General features: G+C 27.7%; 1 long non-coding RNA gene across 1 annotated transcript; it reads right to left on the bottom strand.

Moving 5' to 3' along the window:
* Positions 1-178: 178 nt before the first annotated feature.
* On the bottom strand, positions 179-13,321 carry LOC111884999 (uncharacterized). The gene is made up of 3 exons (XR_002847972.3): positions 12,687-13,321; positions 11,912-11,968; positions 179-744 (listed from the first exon to the last, which is right to left on the bottom strand). It is a non-coding gene; the product is annotated as an uncharacterized LOC111884999 (long non-coding RNA).
* Between the last annotated feature and the right edge of the window lie 5,061 nt (positions 13,322-18,382).

Genomic DNA, 18,382 nt, shown 5'->3' with positions numbered 1-18,382 from the left:
AAGCAGTGGTATCAACGCAGAGTACTCTTTCTCTATCCAATAACATAAAAAGTCTAACAATGATTTTAGTTTAAAAAAAAAAAACATGAAAATCCACTATCATCTTGTAGTTAATCATTTACCTAAACTCACACACATTTATAAAGCCATGCAAATGTGTTCTTCACTAGGAAGCCCAAAACAAAAACTTTGAACCTTAACCTGATGCTAGTTTTTAATATTTTACAAAAAAAAAAATGAATGAAAAAAGTTTTAAAAAAATGATTACAGTACATAATTTCAATTAAATTTACTTGAACAAACATATCAAAATCATACAAGGAAGCCATGTTTTCTTTAGATTCATAGTGTTCTTCAAATCACCATCGACATCACCACCAAACGCAATGTCATTATATCTCTCTCTTCAGATCTTTTTAAACTAGTTAATCCTCGATGCCCTAGCTTCCTTCTCCCACCTCTAATCAATCATCTTGCTAAGATGGAACCAGAAACAGACCCAAAACTCCTGTGACCTTCAAGATGTGATCAAAACTAAAATCTGATGAATTTGTAATCGATTTGTGTGTTTTTCGACTAATGAAGCAAAGTGAATTTTTCCTTTGAGCTGCTTGGGGTGATAGTAGTTAAAATTACATCAAGACAAATTTGTTTTGGGTGCAGAAGAAGATGAATAGGTGCCAACGCCATTAGAGGTTTTTTTTTACTACCAGACCATATCTTCGATTTCTTGTAAAATCAAACCTAAAACAAACCCATGAGTGAGTTCAATATAATGAAAGTGGAACGTAATATTTGGTAATGCTAATCCATATAGAAGATAGAAACTGGAATGTTATATTTTGAAAAGAAAAGATTTTCAAAAAAAAAAATGAAAAGGCATTGCTAATCGAGAAAGATTAAAAAGATGAGAGTGCAAAACAAAATTTTGATAGTTTTACAAAAATAAATTAATTAAAATTTCAAAAAAATAAAATAAAAGCACAATGCTTTCATTTGGGAAGATTTTCAAAAAACAAAATGAAAATTCAATGTTGTATCTGGTCAGTTGAAAAAAAAAAAAGCTGAACGTGCAATGCTAAATACAATAAACTTTAGAAAAAAAAACTGAAATTCCAAAGCAACTTTTTTAATAGATTTCAAAACAATAAAAGGGAAACGCAATGATAAAACTGGGTAGTTTTAGAAAAAAAGAGAGTCAAGTGTTAATTTTGTGTAGTTTGTCAATAATACTGAAATGCAATGTTATATTTGGTACGATTTTCGAAAACATAAAATGCAACGCTATAGTTGGAAGATTTTCAAAAAAAAACTAAAGTGTAATACTATATTTGGGTAGTTTTAAAAAAAAAAAAGTGCAATGCTATATTTGGAAAGATTTAAAAAAAATGAAAAACAATGTTGTATCTAGATAATCTTAGAAAAACATGAAAGTACAATGCTATGCTTAAAAAGTGCATATATCTGGGTAGTTTTTAAAAAAATGTAAATGTAATATGCTATATTTAGGAAAAAAAAAATTTAAATGTAAATGCATTGCTACAATTGGGTGTTTTAATGAAAATGAAAGTGCAATGCTCTACTTGGGTAGTTTTTTGAAAAAATCCTATGTTATTTTTGGGAAGTTTTAAAAAAAATTATAGTGCAATGATATACTTTGTAGTTTTTCTAAAAAAATGTAATTACAATGTTATGTCTAAGAAGTTTAAAAACAAGAAATTACAATAATATATTTGGGAAGATTTTCAAAAAACTAAATGCACTGCTACATCAATGTGGTTTTAAAAAAAATAGAAGTGCAATGCTATAGTTGCAAAGTTTTTCAAAAAAAAAAAACAAAAATGTAATGCTATAACTTTGTAGTTTCAAAATGAGAAAGTTTGGAGCTATTTTTGGGTTGTTTATATGAAAAAACTGTAAGTGCAATGTTATATCCGGGTATTTTCTATAAAATGAAAAACAATGTTGTATTTGGATAGTTTTTCAAAAAAATGAAAATACAATATTGAGATTTCTTTTAAAAATAACTAAAAATGCAATGCTATTTCTGAGACATTTAAAAAGAATGAAATGGCAAAGCTATATATGGCTAGTTTTTTTTAAAATAAAGAACTGAAAGTAGATAAAGGCGGTTAAAAAAATGAAAGTGCAAAGTTATATTTGGGTAGTTTCTAAAAAAACTGAAAATGTTAATAAAAAATAACAAAAAATAGAATAATATAGATTTAAAAAAAAAAAAAAAAAAAAAAAAGATGACAGTGCAATGCTATATATTTGGAAAGATTTCAACAAAAATAAAATAGCAATGCAATATCTAGGTAAAGTTAAAAAAAATAATTAAAAATTTACATTAAAGTGCGATGCTATATTAGGATAGTTTTTCAAAATATAAATGATAATGCAATGCAAGTTGAATTTTTTTTGAAAAAGCAATGCTATTTCTTGGACATACAATGTCATAGTTAGGTAGTTTTTCATACAAAAATAAAAGTGCAACGCAATATTTGGGGAAGATTTTCAAAATAATGGAAATGCAATATTATATATGAGTAGTTTTTCAAAAAATTAAAATACAATGGTATAAAAGAATAGTTTTAGAAAGAAAAAGATAATGCAAAGCCATGTATTTAGGAAGAGTAAAAACAAATGGAAATGCAATGCTATATCCAGGTGGATTTAGAAAAAATGAACCTGCAATGCTTATATTATGGGAAGATTTAAATAAAAAATAAAAAAGTGATGATTAAATTAAATGCTATATTTGGTTAGTTTAAAAAAAAATAAAAGTGCAGTGTTTATTTTGAAAAGATTTCAAAAAAGAATGGAAATGCATTTCTATATTTGGGAAGATACTCAAAAAAATGAAAAGAGAAAACAATGTTATGAAAGTGAAATGCTATCTTTAAAAAGATTTTCAAAAATCAATGAAACTGCAATGTTATATCTGGGAAGTTAATTAAAAAAACAAAAGTGCAATGCTACAATTACAAAGATTTTCAAAAAAAAAAAAAAGAAAAAGAAAATGCAATGCTATATCGAGGTAGTTTAAAAAAAGTTAAGAGTGCAATGTTATATTTGAGTAGCTTTTCGAAAAAATGAAAAGGCAATGTTAATTTTATGTAGTTTTAATAAAATGAAAATGAAAATGTCATATATCTATGTAGTTCAAAAAAATGAAATGGCAATGCTATAATTGAGCAGCTTTAAAAAAATATAATGCTATTTTTTGGAAGCGTTTCAAAAAATGTATAAATTAAAATGTAATTCTATATTTGGTAGTTTTAATAAAATGAATGTGCAATGTTATATTTTGGAAGGTTTAAAAATAAGATAAAAGTGCAATGCTATATTTGGGAAGAGTTTCAAAAAAATAAAATTGCAATGTTTTATTTGGGTAGTTTTAAAAGAATGAATAGCTTTTCAAAAAAAACAGAAGTGCAAAACTAAACTTGAGAGTTTTAAAAAAAATGTTGAATCCAAAAAGTTTTAGAGGAAATGAATTTGCAGTGCTATACTTGGGAAGATTTAAAAATAAAATAAAAATGTAATGCTATTTCTAGAAGTTTTTTAAAAAAAATGAAAGTGTTGAGAGCTATATTTGGGAAGATTTTCAAAATTAAAAGGATTGTGCAATGCTATAATTGGGTTGATTTAAAAAAAATGAAATGATATATCAAGGTAGTTTTAAAAAAATAGAAGTACAATGCTATATTTGGGTAAATTTTTGAAAAAAAAAATGAAAATGCAATGATATATCTGGGTAGGTTTAAAAAAAGTTCAATGCCAAATTTGTGTAGTTTTAGTATAAACGAAAGTTCATTAGTTTATTAAGGATATTTTTTTTAAAAAAAATATTAAAATTTAATTGTTTTGATGGGTTGTTTTTAGAAAAGAATGAAAATCTAGTTCTATATTTGGGTTGATTGAAAAAAAAATGAAAATGCAATGCTATATTGACGTAGTTTTAAAAATAAAATGGAAGTAGAGTGTTATATTTAAGTAGATTTTCAAAAATAAAAATGAAAATGCAAGGATATATCTGTGTAGGTTTTTAAAAAAAGTTCATTGCCATATTTGGGTAAAAATTAGCTAGTTTTAATGAAAATGAAAGTTTAATGTTAAATTTGGGAAGATTTTCAAAAATAAAATGAAAAAAAAAATGCAATGATATATCATGGTAGTTTTCAATAAAAAAAAAAAAGTAGGTTTAAAACTATATTTAGGTAGTTTCTTAATAAAAAATGTAAATGCAATGATATATTTGTGTAGACTATCATAAAATACATGAAAATGCAATGATATAGCTGGGTGGTTTTAAAAAAAAAAAAAAAAGTCTAATGCTATGTTTTGGTAAAAATAGGGTACTTTAAAAAAAAGTTCATTGCTATATTGAGTTGTTACTTACAGAAAAAAATAAAAGTCTAATAATCTAAATGGAAAGATTTAGGAAAAAAACTAAGTTTAATGCGATATTAAAGTAGATTTTCAAAAAATATGAAAGTGTATGCAACATTTGAGTACATTTTCAAAAAAAACTGATTATGCAATAATACATCTTAATAGTTTTTAAAAAAAATATGAAAGTTCAATACTATGTTTGGGTACTTTTTTCCAAAAAACTTAAATCTGAGATGTTTAAAAAAAATGTTAATGCAAAGCTATATTTGGGAAGCTTTTTGAAGAAATGAACATGCAATATTTAAATTTGGGTGGATTTACAAAAAATATGAAGCTAGGTAAAAATTGGATAGTTATAAAAAAATGAAAGTTTATCTCAATACTAAGTAGTTATTTAATGAAATAGAATGAAAGTGCAATGCAATATTTGGGAAGTTTTTTGAAAAAAAAAATGCATTGGAATATCTGCGTAGTTTCAAAAAAATGAAAGTGCAATGCTATATTTAGGAAAGATTTAAATACAATGAAAGTTCAACACTATATTTGGTAAGTTTTTTAGAAAAAATGAAAATATAAAGAAATGTGTGCATGCAATGCTATATTTGGGTAACTTTGGACAAAAAATGAAAGTGCATTGCTATATTTGGGTAGATTTTCAAAAGAAAATGAAAATGCAAGAAAATATCATATATCTAGGTAGGTTTAAAAAATCAATTACATATTTGGGTAAATATTGGGTAGTTTAAATGAAAAAATGAAAGTTGAATAATATATTTGGGAAGAATGGAAGTTTTTTGTAGATTTAAATAAAAATTAAAATGCAAAGCTATATCTAGGGACTTTAAAAAAAAAATAATAGTGCAATGCTATATTTGGTTGGTTTTTCACAAAAATATGAGAATGGAATGATATATCTAAAGAAGTTTTTAGTAAAAATGAAAATGAATGCTATATTCAGGTAGTTTAAAAAATACAATGCCATATTTGGGAAGATTTTCAAAAAAAATGAAAATGCATTGCTATATCTGGGCAATTTTTTAAAAAAAATGGAAATGCAATAATATATTCGAATAGTTTTTCAAAATAAAAATGAAAATGAAATGTTGTAACTGTTACAAAAAAAATGAATATGTAATGCTCGATCAGCGCAGTTTTAAAAAAAATGAAAATTTAAAGTTATATTTGGGTAGTGTTGTAAAAAAAATGCAATGCTCTATTTGGGTAGTTTTTTAAAATAAAATAAAAATCTGCAATGCTATACTTGAGCAGTTTTTTTTATAAATATATTTTTTTTAAAAAAAAAAAAACCTGAAAATGTAATGGTATATCAGTATATCCGGGTAGTTTTTGAAAATATTAATATCCAGGGCTTAATTTGGGTATTTTTTAAAATGAAAATGAATTTATGTATCCTGGGTAGTTCTAGAAAAATGAAAATGTAAACCTATATTTGGGTAGTTTTTCAAAATAATTGAAGGTGCATATATTTGGGAAAAAAAAATTTAAAAAAAATGAAAGTGCAATGCTACATTTGAGTAGTTTTAAGAAAGTTCAAAACACAATGCTAAATCTGGGTAGTTTTTTTGAAAAGAGAAACAAAAGTGCAATGCTGATTGTGTGGTTTTTTTCAAAAAAAATTGAAAATGGATAGTAATATCTTACAAGTTTTATAAATATATATACACAAAGCTATTTTTGGGTAGTTTTTCAAAAAAAAAACACAACACTATGTTTTAGGAATTTTATTAAAAAAATGCAATGCTATATCTACGTAATTTTATAAAGAAATCAATGTGCATTACTGTATTTGAGAAAATTTTAAAACAAAAAATGAATATGCAATGCTATATGTGGTTAGCTTTTAAAAAAACTAAAAACAATCCTATAGTGGAGTAATTTGAAGAAAATGAAACCTATTCAAGTAGAATGTTTTAAAATAAAAATGCAAAGTTATACCTGGGTAATTTAAAAAAAATGAAAGTGCAAAGGTATATTTTGGTAGCTTTTTAAAAAATATGAAAATTTCATATGATATTTTTGGTTAGATTACCAAATTACCAAAAAAAAATAAACTCATGAAATGCCATATAAAAGAATCTCTTCAAAAATTTGAAATGCAATGCTAAATTTAGGAAGGTTTAATAAAAAATGAAAATAAAATGTTATATCTGGTAGTTATAAAAAAAAGTGCAAAGCTATATGAAATGCATATATGAGTAGTTTTTCAAAATAAAAAGAAAGTGTAATGCTATATTTGGGTTGATTTAAAGAAAATGAAAATGCATGCTTTAAAGATGTACTTTTTAATAAAAATGGAAGTAAAATACTATATTTGGATAGATTTTAAAAAGAAAATGTAATGATACAGCTCGGTAGGTTTAAAAAAAATTATGCCATAATTGGGTAAAAATTGGGTAGTTCTAATAAAATGCAAAATTCATTGTAGTTGGGTAGTTTTTCAAAAAAATGAAAATATAACTCTGATTGGGTCGATTTTCAAAAAAGAAAAAAAGTGTAATGCTATATCTGGATAGATTTTCTAAAAAAATATATGCAATGATATATCTTGGTAGTTTTCAAAACTTTAAGTTTAATACTATTATTGGGTATGTTTTAAAAAATTAAAATGCAATGGTTTATTTGAGAGGTTTTTAAAAAGGAAAGTGCAATGCTATAGTTGGGTAATTCAAAAAAAGTGCAATGCAATATTTGAGTAGTTTTTAACAAGTTGAAAATGCAACGCTATATCTGGGTAGTTTTTTTGAAAAAAAAAATGAAAGTGCAATGCTACATTTGTGTGGTTTTTCATGAAAACTAAAAATGGAATGTTATATCTGACAAGTTTTATAAATATACGCAAAGCTATTTTTGGGTAGTTTTTCAAAAAACAAACTACAACGCCATATTTTGGAAATTTTATTAAAAAATCAAAATGCAATGCTATATCTATGTAATTTTATGAAAAAATTAAATGTGCATTACTGCATTTAGGAAAAATTTAAAACAAAAAATGAATATGAAAAGAAATTTGAAAATTTCATATGCTATATCTGATGCTCTCTAGCTAGGTTTTAAACATTTTAAGTGCAATGCCATATTTAAGAATCTTTTCAAAAAATTGAAATGCAATGCTATATTTAGGAAGGTTTAATAAAAAATTTAAGTGCAATGCAATATTTGGGTAGTTTTTCAAAATAAATAAAAATGCTATGTTATATGTATGAAGATTTCCAAAGAAAAAGAAAATGCTATATTTGGGAAGATTTTAAAAAAATGAAAAACAATGCTGTATCTAGATAACCTTAAAAAAATATGAAAGTACAATGCTATACTTAAAAAGTGCATACATTCGGGTAGTTTTTAAAAAAATGTAAATGTAAAATGTTATATTTAGGGAAAAAAAATTAAAATGAAAATGCGATGCTACAATTGGGTGTTCTAATGAAAATGAAAGTGCAATGCTCTTGGGTAGTTTTCAAAAAAAAATCATATTAAAAGTAAAATGCAATAATAGAATTCGAAGAATTTGGGTAGATATTTGAAAAAAGAAATGAAAATATAATGATCTATCTACGTAGGTTAAAAAAAGGTTCAATGCCAAATTTGGGTAGTTTTAGTATAAACGAAAGTTCAATAGTATATTTCGGATGTTTTTAAAAAAAAATGAAAATAAAATTGTCTTGATGGGTTGTTTTTAGAAAAGAATGAAAATCTAGTGCTATATTTGGGTTGATTTAAAAAAATGAAAATGCAATGCTATATTGACGTAGTTTTGAAAATAAAATGGAAGTACAATGCTACATTTAAGTAGATTTTCAAAAATAAAAATGAAAATGCAAGGATATATCTGTGAAGGTTTTTAAAAAATGTTCAATGCCATATTTGGGTAAAAACTAGCTTGTTTTAATGAAAATGAAAGTTTAATGTTAAATTTAGGTGGATTTTCTAAAAATGTGAAAAAAAAAACAATGATATATCGTGGTAGTTTTCAATAAAAAAAAAGTAGGTTTAAAACTATATTTAGGTAGTATCTTAAAAAATGAAATTGCAATGATATATTTGTGTAGAATTCCATAAAATAAATGAAAATGCAATGATATAGCTGGGTAGTTTAAAAAAAAAAAAGTCTAATGCTATATTTTGGTAAAAATAGGGTACTTTAAAAAAAAGTTCATTGCTATATTGAGTTGTTACTTAACAAAAAAATTAAAAGTCTAATAATCTAAATGGAAAGATTAAGGAAAAAAAATAAAGTTTAATGCTCTATTAAAGTAGATTTTCAAAAAATATGAAAGTGTATCACTACATTTGACTACACTTTCAAAGAAAATGAATATGCAATAATACATCTTAATAGTTTTTTAAAAAAATATATGAAAGTTCAATACTATGTTTGGGTACTTTTTTCCAAAAAAAAATGAAGATATTTGAGATGTTTAAAAAATATGTAAATCCAATGCTATATTTGGGAAGCTTTTTGAAAAAATGAACATGCAATATTAAATTTGGGTGGATTTTCGAAAAATATGAAACTGTAATGCTGGGTAAAATTGGGTAGTTATAAAAAAAATGAAAGTTTATCTCAATACTAAGAAGTTATTTAACGAAAAAAATGAAAGTGTAATGCCCAAATTTGGTAGATTTCCCCAAAAAAAATTGGAAGTTCATTAAATTTTAAGAAAATGAAAATGCAATGCCATAAGGAGGTAGTTAAAAAAAATAGAATTACAATGCTATATTTGGGTAGATTTTTAAAAGAAAATGAAAATGCAAGGAAATATCATATATCTAGGTAGGTTAAAACAATCAATTACATATTTGGGTAAAAATTGGGTACTTTTAATGAAAAAATGAAAGTTGAATAATATATTTGGGAAGAATGGAAGTTTTTTGTAGATTTAAAAAAAAATGAAAATGCAAAGCTATATCTAGGGAATTTAAAAAAAAAAAAAAAAAAAAAAAAAAAAAAAAAAAGTGCAATGCTATAGTTAGTTGGTTTTTCACAAAAATATGAGAATGGAATGATATATCTAAAGAAGTTTTTAGTAAAAATGAAAATGCATGCTATATTCAGGTAGTTTAAAAAAATACAATGCCATATTTGGGAAGATTTTCAAAAAAATGAAAATGCATTGCTATATCTGGGCAATTTAAAAAAAAAATGAAAATGCAATAATGTATTTAGGTAGTTTTTAAAAAAAGAAGGTAGAATGCAATAATCGGATAGTTTTTCAAATATATAAAATAAAATGAAATGTTGTATCTGGGCTGTTATAAAAAAAAAAAAATACATAATGCTCTATCAGGGTAGTTTTAAAAAAAATGAAAATTTAAAGTTATATTTGGGTAGTGTTGTAAAAAAATGCAATGCTCTATTTGGGTAGTTTTTCAAAATAAAATAAAAATCTGCAATGCTATACTTGAGCAGTTTTTTTATAAATATATTTTTAAAAAAAAAGAAACTTAAAATGTAATGCTATCAGTATATCCGGGTTTTTTTTTGAAGATATGAATGCCCAAGGCTTAGTTTGACTAGTTTTAAAAATGAAAATGAAATGATCTATCTGAGTATTTCTAAAAAAGAATGAAAATGTAATCCTATATTTGGGTAGTTTATCAAAACTATTGAAGGTGGATATATTTGGGAAACTTTAGAAAAAAAAAATGAAAGTGCAATGCTACATTTGTGTGGTTTTTCAAAAAAACTGAAAATGGAATGTAATATCTGACAAGTTTTATAAATGTATATACGCAAAGTTCTTTTTGGGTAGTTTTTCAAAAAACAAACAGCAACGCCTTATTTTGGAAATTTTATTAAAAAAAATAAAATATCTACCTAATTTTATGAAGATACCAATGTGCATTTATGTATTTGGGAAAATTTTAAAACAAAAAATGGATATGCAATGCTATATGTGGTTAGTTTTTAAAAAAAACTAAAAACAATCCTATAGCCGAGTAGTTTAAAAAAAACTGAAACCTATTCAAATAGAAAGTTTTAAAATAAAAATGCAAATTTACACCTAGGTAATTTTAAAAAAAAAAAATGAAAGTTCAAAGGTATATTTTGGTAGTTTTTAAAAAAATATATTTTACTATATTTGGTTAGATTTTCAAAAATGCAATGCTATATTTAGGAAGGTTTATTAAAAAAAAAAAAAATAAAATGTTATATCCGGTAGTTATAAAAAAAAGTGCAAAGCAATATGAAATGCATATATGAGTAGTTTTTCAAAATAAAAAGTAAGTGTAATGCTATGATTGGATAGATTTTAAAAAATGAAAATGCAATGATAAACCTCGGTAGGTTAAAAAAGAATTTATGCCATAACTGGGTAATATTGGGTAGTTCTAATAAAATGCAAAATTCATTGTATTTGGGTAGTTATTCAAAAAAATGAAAATACAACTCTGATTGGGTGGATTTTAAAAAAAGAAAAAAAGTGTAATGCTATATCTGGATAGATTTTCTAAAAAAAATATATGCAATGATATAGCCTGGTAGTTTTAAAAAAAAAAAATGAAAGTTTAATACTATTATTGAGTAGTTTTTAAAAAAATGAAAAAGCAACGGTATATTTGAGAGGTTTAAAAAAAGGAAAGTGAAATGCTATATTTGGGTAAATTCTAAAAAAAAATGATAATGCAATTCTATATCAAGGTAGTTTTTAAAAAAATGGAAACACAATGCTTTATTTGGGTATATTTTCAAAATGAAAAAATGCCATGATATATCTACGAAGATTTAAATAAAAAAAAAAATTCATTGCTATATTGAGTAGTTATTTACGAAAAAAAATGAATGTATTTTACTCTAATCAAGTAGTTTTTCAAATATAAAAATTGAAAGTATAATGTTGTGTTTATGAAGATTTTCAAAAAATATGAAAGTGTAATGCTATAAATGTGTAGACTTTCATAAAATAAATGAAAATGCAATGATATATCAGGGTAGTTTTTAAAACAATGAAAGTGCAATGCTATATTTAGGTAAAAATTCAAAAACAAATGAAAAGTCAATGCTATCTTTCAAAAGATTTGCATAAAAAAATGAAAATGCAATGATATATCTGAATAGTTTTAGAAAAAATGAAAGTGCAATGCTATTTTTCAAAAAGTTTTGGAAAACAAAATGTAAATTCATCGCTATATTTGGGTTGTTTTAAAATGATTGAAAGTTCAATGCTATATTGGGTAGTTTTTCAAAGAAAATGAATGTGTAATGCTATATATGGGAATATTTAAAAATAAGAAAATGCAATGCTATATCAGGATCGCTTTAAAAAAATGAAAGTGCAAAGCTATATTAGGATAGTTTTGGGGGAAAAAAAAAGTCCAACTATACATTTGGGCAGTTTTTTATTTTAAAAAAAAAAAAACAAAAATACAATCAATAAACTTAGAAATATACTCATGTAACCCACCCCCTCCTCTATATATAACCCCACACATTGTTGGATAAAAATCACCCAAATCCTACTTAAACATATAATGAACATAACTAAAAACTTACCTTGTTACTATGCATTGACAATTAATCTCCATATGACAGATATAGAAGCCCTTGAACCTAAAACAACATGTCAACATCAACATAAATAGTATTGTAGTTGGAGATTACAATCAATATAAACATATACAGAGTTACATATAACATTAGTATCCAATTTTATCACTGTTAATTGATCCAATTATTAGCATTTTGCTTTCATTGTTTTGATTAGGAAATTTGTTTACTAGCATCCTACTTTATTTCCTAACTCTAAATCTCTGTTCATAACACTTCTTTAAAAAGAGGAAGTAAATGGTTTAGGGAAAACATACCATTACATATTGTTTTATCATGAATCATTTAGAGGCATAATAAATATATAACTTTTATTTTTTAAGTATTTAAACCTTGATTGCATAGTGAATTTTGATCCAAAATTCACCAATACAAAAACATGAACCTAATAGTACTAATATCATGTTCATATCAGTTATGACAAAGAATACACCCAGTCATTACACAAACATGATCCTTTAGCAACTGCAATTCTTTTACAAGTAACAGATCATGAAGTGTTGGAAGACACGAATTAGGGTTAGCAATCAGTTGCTTTTATTCAGTTTTCCAACAGCTATAGCAGAATACAGACAATTCATGGGAACTAACTCTTCTTTATTAACAGTTAACATGGTCAGGCCACATGATTCCTCGTTGCTAAAAACAAAAACTACAACTAACAAAACACTAAGGCGATCGTAATTCAAAATACGGTTTTCTTCTTTGAGAGTGAGATTACCGGTGAGGAAACTGGTGTGATCTGTAAAGGGATTGACAACTGCAATACATGTTGCCTGCACAAAATAAGAAATCAAGTGAATGAACTGAATTCAGCACATAATCAATTGATTATCTAAAGCGTATCGAAAACTGAACAGTGGATAATGCGTTTATTCAAAATCATTGACAAGACGGTGTGATGAATGAAACAGATAAGAGTTTTCATTGATGGATGAGCACCCGTAGAGCAAGTTGAAAACGGTGGAGATAATGTGTGAGAGCCAGTTAGACTTCGGTGTTCTTAAACGCTCGGTAGGATTCCAATTTTGCCTCTATTTTTTCCGGTAATCGAGGTGGATGTAAGGGAGAGAAATCGAGGAATGTATCATCTTATTTGGATTGAGAATTGCTTAAAGTCCTGAACTATGGATTGAAACAAATGGGAGAAGAAGGAAGAAAGGAACCCTAAAATTAATAGAATGAAGAAGAGAAACTGTTAGGGTTAAACTTCATCGTTTTTATGAGAAGAAACTGTTCAGTTTCCAGAGATCGAAAGAAGAATAAAAGGGCGGTGATGGTATACGCTACGCGTGTGGCGGTGTGGATTCCGGAACGGAGCATTAACATCCAGAACCGGCTAAAACCCAAATACTGACAAACAAGAAAAAAAATAATAATAAAATACACACAATGCAGCGGACTATTATTAGTTTTATTTATTTATGGATAGTTTTCTTTCGGTAATAATTTGGGAGCAACGGTTAGGTTAATTTTAGTAAATAATTTCTAAATGGTGGTTAGTTTCGATGGACGGCCTTTTGTTTCTTTTCGGTAAATATATAGTATATTTTTTGTCCAGATTAATTTGCTTTTAGTAACTCGTCGAAAACATTATAATTGAATTATCCGTTACATCGAAACCATTTCATTAAATGTTTCCTTTTCAAATAATATAAAAAAAAATATGTTAAAAAGTGAAATTCATATATCGACTATACAAAATATCCCTTTTTATATCGATGATATTTTTCAAAATTCATAATTATACTTTTACCCTTTTGTTGTAATGTTTGGACTGACGAATAGTTTTCATGCACCGGTTAGTTTTCATGCATCAGATTTGGGAAAATAGTTTCTTTTCAACGAATAATGATTGATTAGATGAGTAAGGGCGTGTTCGGCACAGAGTGTTTGGGAGCGTTTGAGAGCTTCTAACGTTTGACAAAACGTTCTGTTTTGAATAGAAAGCATAGTTCGGCACTACAAGCTTTTAACGTTTACTTTAAACAAAACACTCCAAATCCAAATGCTACTTCATATAGCGTTAAGCAAAACGCTACAAGCTACAAGCTACCCGTTACCCACTACAAGTTACCCGTTACCAGCTAATTTTGCCAAATACATCATAATTGTTTAATGAAAATGTAGAATGGAAAATAATTTAAAGGTGCCGAACGGACAGTTTATGGGAAATAAATACACTTTAATACAAACTTTTTATTTTGAAGGTGATGACTTAGATGATACATTTGTTTCTCTTTTAATATCTAATAAAAACCAATATGGTTTCAAATTTTAAAAGCATGTAAGAAATTACAAAAACTACTTATTAAGCAATCTCTAACTTCTCACACAACAATGCTAAAAGAAATATAGAGATCGAATGGGAAATTTGTATTTGTATTTCATGTTTGTCATGTGTTTATGAGATACAGCCAAATTCAAAATAGAAATGAGAATTAAAGCTTGGAAAAAGTCTTCTCAATCTTTGACATCACTACCACCTATTGAAATGTATCGTCATCTAAACATAATAGGGAACTAATAACTTTACAAATTCCTTCTTCACCCCTTCTTTTCCTCCAAAGCTAGCCTCAGTCCATAATAGCATCAAACTTTCTTAATTGGACTAATCACAAAAAAAAAAAAAAAAAAAAAAAAACACTATCAAATAATATGTTACTAGTTGTGAGACTCATGTATTACATGGGTTTATTTAAAAAAAATAAACAAACATAAAGATCTAACAATTTAAAGAATTTAAATTTATAAGAAAAAAATATTAAATTATTAAAATTGAAGTGCTTATTTATCTTTTAAATTTAAACTACTAGTTTAAATAAATAAACAACTAAAATAATTAGACTTAATTTAGAACTTTAAAAATTATAAGGAAAGTTGCATTAATAAATTAGATATACATTTATTATCACATTTATTACATTTTTTTTAAGTGGTATATGAAGTTTAATAAAATGGAAATAACCACAAAATGACACCTAGATATAATTTAATTTAAATTTACCATAAATGACATATGGCATAATGCATAAGAGGATGACAAGTAGTAAAATTATTTTCATTTATTTGGAGGGATATATCATATATAAAATTACATACCTTATCCTAGAAGCATGAGCCATGATGTTACCATCAAAATACCAATTGGTTTAATTTGAGGCCCTATATGGCTAAACCATCTACTTAGGCCATAACATAATTAGTAATCATTATAGCTACACCAACTAATAAACAGAGTGTATAACAATTTAGCATCCAGATATATTTTATATTTAAAAAAAGTGTGAATACAATATATAAAATAATATTACCTCATCTGCTAACTTCTGAAGGCTCCTCTAACTGGTTGATAGTTCACCTTTACCAGAGAAATCAGTTTTATAAAAACTTTATGTGCCCTAAATGTACCTTAAGCATTAATGTACATTGTCTTCCCCTCACAAACAACCTGATTTAATGGAAGTTGAAAGTTTAAAATTAAAAGTTAGCATGTTTACTAAAAAGGAGATGAAACAAGGTTTCAAATAAAAACATATTCATACTTGTCAAGTTACATATAAAGTGTGACACAGCTAAGTCTTTCTAGATAGAACATCGCCGTATAGCTCAGTAATAGATCCAACCTCAATTCCTCCTATCAAAGAAAGATAATGTAATGTTTAGAGCCATAGTTATGGATTAAAAGTACTAAAGATGTTTCTTATTTTATAAATTACAAGTTTGAAGCGTATGTACATCTAATATCTTGTCGAGATTTGTTGACACTGTATACATACATATATATATATATATATATATATATATATATATATATATATATATATATATATATATATATATATATGGATTATTTCAAGCCTTTTCGTGATTGAGTTAGCATGCGCTAGTGAAACCCAAAGGGACCAATTTGGAAGTTGTACGGATACATAATGAAAGAATATTAAACTTCAACATTGTAACACTGGATTCCAGGTACAAAAATTATTTCGTTTGCATATGATTTTTCTTTTTGAAGGCCACGACGTGATGAAGCATCGATTTTTATGGTGTGTTTGGTGTTAGAGACTCTTCTGAAGATTTTGGTCAAGTAACCTTATGGATTGGATAATTATTGCTTAAGCCATGAAGTGTTATGGATCTTAAAGTTGAGATCTATACATTTTGGAGGGTTCTATTGGATAAAGTTGGAAACTTTATCCATCTAGACCCTATTATGGACCAGATACAAGTTGGAGACCCTCTGGAATCAAAGAAAGCGGTTGAATGCATTAAGCTGCAAAAAACCATGTCACCACGACGTGGCGAGGGCACCACGATGTGGTGGTGGGGCGGTTCACAACTGTTTTGTCGTTTTCGACACCATGTTGTGGTACAAGGGGGGCCAACTGAGCTAACTTTTCATGACCTTTTTTACCATTTGGCTTAGTTGGACCCAAAGGGGTATTTTGAGTAATCTTGTTTTTATTAAGAATTGGTCTTTTACCCTAGTTTGGACTCTTAGTGTGAGTCGGGATCCAATTATTAATTGAATGTTATTTTGTGATTATAGCGCGAAGGGTTTTAGCGAGCCAGTAGTCAGAAATTTATATCTGAGGTTCAGTAGTCTGAGGTGAGTTCCCTCACCGTGTTTAGCGGGTCGAAGGCACCAATGTCGGCCCATGATTATTATGATAGGATGTTAGATGTCTGCGTGACTCTTTCATGTGTTATGTGATGGTAGTATTTATAAATCCCGACTAGGTCCCGATTAATCCTTAGGCGCTACTAGACCGATTAGAGGGCGCCTAACGATTAATCCTTGCCTACACAATGAGTAAAACAGTAGAAAATGATAAAATTTTAACACTTTGAAGAAGTTCTATCTCAATATAAGTTATTTGAGGAATGATTAGTGTTATATTAATCATATTAACCTATTTTAGTATGATATTAGTGATATTTATGAAGTTTGTTTATTTGTTATCATATTATACATGTTTTTAAAAAAAATCAATGAATTAGCAATTTATGGTCCCCAATTAATCCCCCGACTAATCCCCGCCTAGCCGATTAATCTCTTAACCCCAGTCCACCGACTAGCTAACGTTAAGCGTTTTTTACAACCTTGGTGTTGGTACGTGTACCGAGCGAGGCTCGATGTCGGGAAAGACCCGATGACTGTATTGTTTGCTATTGTTTTGTGATTATCACATGTGTTAGCATGATTATATGTTATATGTATTTACCTGTATCGGGCGGGGCCTAATGAATGACAGATCTGTAATCTGAGCGGGGCTCGATGTTGGGCGGGGCCTGAGGCCGAGTGGGACTCGATGTCAGGCGGGGTCCGGTGTGGGGCGGGGGTCCAGTATATGTTAATGTATATATAGTATGTGGTATGTTGGTGTAACACCCCAAAAATCATGACCAAAATTTTCGTTTTTTAATTAAGTACCTTATAAAATTGTTTACTGAAAAACTTCATTGATATCATATCATCCCATAATCCCATAAATCAAATATCATAAAACATGTCATGGAATAATAATAATGTTAGAGTACAATCTCAAGAACATCATAGTGCGGAAATCATGTGTGTGCGATGCGTTGCTACCATGTCGACTCCTTACCCTTCGCTGAAGAGGTACCTGAAACAAAACTAAAAACTATAAGCACAAAGCTTAGTGAGCTCCCCCATCATACCACATACCATATAACAAACATACTGTCGGGCAATTCTGGGGTGCCCGACCTACCCTGTATGACAATTATGGGGTGCCGACCTACCCTGTCTGGCAATTCTGGGGTGCTGACCTACCATGTCTGGCAATTCTGGGGCGCTGACCTACCCTTTGGTTCATCTCAACCGGCTACAGGGACTATTTCACCCCTATCACTACTACATGATAATATAGCATAAACATATTGTCAAACATATATGGGGTGCCCGACCTACCCTTTCGGTCCTTACGACCGTAACACGGGGACTATTCCCCCTACTATCTACTATCACATAACATCATATCATGCTAGCACATAATCATAACAGAGAACAACATACCATATAATTATCACAAAGACAATTATCTCTACTATAACTCTTACTAGTGGGTCAGTCTTGGTGTAGCACCTGGTTCCTGGTATGTAAATCTTATTGAGTATTTTCCTTCTTTTTAGCCTTGGACTCGGCGAGTCATAGTTCCGACTCGCCGAGTAAGGATAGGACCCGGGACATGTTTAAGTTGGCGACTCAGCGAGTCCATATTCTGGACTCGGCGAGTCACCGCTGTTGGATGAAACCCTAAGTTTCAGGGGTTGCACCCTATTTAAACGATGTTTTGTGCCTCATATCCGCCCCCATTGCGTCCAGAACACTCCCTCTCGAAGCTCTAACTCCTCTTTTGGTAATTTGGGTGATTTTGGTGCATTTCTTTG

The sequence above is a fragment of the Lactuca sativa genome, chromosome 4 (genome assembly GCF_002870075.4).
Source record: "Lactuca sativa cultivar Salinas chromosome 4, Lsat_Salinas_v11, whole genome shotgun sequence".
Classification (NCBI taxonomy): Eukaryota; Viridiplantae; Streptophyta; class Magnoliopsida; order Asterales; family Asteraceae; genus Lactuca; species Lactuca sativa.
This window is presented reverse-complemented; position numbering and strand designations above follow the sequence as displayed.